A 2,090-nucleotide genomic window follows, 5' to 3' on the forward strand; every position below is an offset into this window, starting at 1 on the left:
CGAAAGCAAACTATGGCAAATTTGCAAAAAGATACCCGCACCTCTCTCCACACTTAAGGACTTCCCTCGTTCATCCTTTTCTATAACAAGATAAACTACTCATACAAATGCATCTTGATGTTCCGTACAACGCACAGACGTCTTGCTAGTAACTAATTAAGAAGCATTCTTTACAAGTTCACTCCCACCTCTTCAGGTTGCGACAAGTGACGCATAGTATGTGCGCGCCACTTTGTCGCAACTTGGGAGTATTATCTTTTTTGTAGATCTGTTTATTCAAAATGTCTTAAATCATGCGTCCAGATCTCAAATCCTTCACTGTTGGATTCCTCGCGTAGAGATCTTCAAAACTAGATCCCATGTTGATAGGTTTTTACAAATATTTTTTTCCACAAAAAAGGGGACAAAGAAACCGAACTGGGAGCATGTTTTTTCCCTTTTCAAAAAGAGGCACGACTATGCCTCTCACGGAAGTAAAACCTGTTGGGGAACGTAGCACAAATTCAAAATTTTCTATGCATCACCAAGATCAATCTATGGAGTAACTAGCAACGAGAGAGAGGGGAGTGCATCTTCATACCCTTGAAGATCGCGATGCGTAAGCGTTGCAAGAACGCGGTCGGTGGAGTCGTTCACTAAGCAATTCAGATCGCGGCCAAATCCGATCTAAGCACCGAACAACGGTGCCTCCGCGTTCAACACACGTACAACCCAGAGACGTCTCCTCCTTCTTGATCCAGCAAGGGGAGAGGATAAGTTGAGGGAGAGCTCCGTCAGCACGACGGTGTAGTGGTGGAGCTTGCAGTTCTCCGGTAGGGCTTCGCCAAGCACTACTCAGGAGGAGGAGGTGTTGGAGGAGGGAAAGGGCTGCGCCAGGGGAAGGGTGAAACTCCCATGCGCCTCCCCACTATATATAGGGGTGGAGGGGGATGGTTTCTTGCCCTCCAAATCCATTGGGGCGTTGGCAAACGCGGGAGGAAAGAAATCCCATCATTTCCTTCCCCACCAATTGTTATCCCCCTTTTTTAGGGATCTTGATCTTATCCCTTCGGGATATGATCTTATTCCTTCTAAGGGGGGGATCTTGGTGCGGCTACACCAGGGGTGTGGTGCCTTGCCCCCACTACCCACGTTCATGTGGGTCCCCCCATGCAGGTGGGCCCCACTTCGGAACCTTCTAGAACCTTCCTGGTACAATACCGAAAAATCCCGAACATTTTCCGGTGGCCAAAATAAGACTTCCCATATATAAATCTTTACCTACGAACCATTCCGAAACTCCTCGTGACGTCCGGGATCTCATCCGGGACTCCGAACAACATTCGGTAACTGCACACTAATTCCCATAACAACTCTAGCGTCACCGAACCTTAAGTGTGTAAACCCTACGGGTTCGGGAATCATGCAGACATGACCGAGACAACTCTCTGGCCAATAACCAACAGCGGGATCTGGATACCCATGTTGGCTCCCACATGTTCCACGATGATCTCATCGGATGAACCACGATGTCAAGGATTCAAGCAATCCCGTATACAATTCCCTTTGTCAATCGATACGTTACTTTCCCGAGATTCGATCATCGGTATCCCAATACCTTGTTCAATCTCGTTACCGGCAAGTAACTTTACTCGTTCCGTAATACATGATCCCATGACTAACTACTTAGTCACATTGAGCTCATTATGATGATGCATTACCGAGTGGGCCCAGAGATACCTCTCCGTCACACGGAGTGACAAATCCCAGTCTCGATTCGTGCCAACCCAACAGACACTTTCGGAGATACCCGTAGTGCACCTTTATAGCCACCCAGTTACGTTGTGACGTTTGGCACACCCAAAGCATTCCTACGGTATCCGGGAGTTGCACAATCTCATGGTATAAGGAAATGATACTTGACATTAGAAAAGCTTTTAGCAAATGAACTACATGATCTTGTGCTATGCTTAGGATTGGGTCTTGTCCATCACATCATTCTCCTAATGATGTGATCCCGTTATCAATGACATCCAATGTCCATGGTCAGGAAACCATAATCATCTATTGATCAACGAGCTAGTCAACTAGAGGCTCACTAGGGAAATGTT

Source organism: Triticum dicoccoides, chromosome 6B (genome assembly GCF_002162155.2).
Source record: "Triticum dicoccoides isolate Atlit2015 ecotype Zavitan chromosome 6B, WEW_v2.0, whole genome shotgun sequence".
NCBI lineage: Eukaryota > Viridiplantae > Streptophyta > Magnoliopsida > Poales > Poaceae > Triticum > Triticum dicoccoides.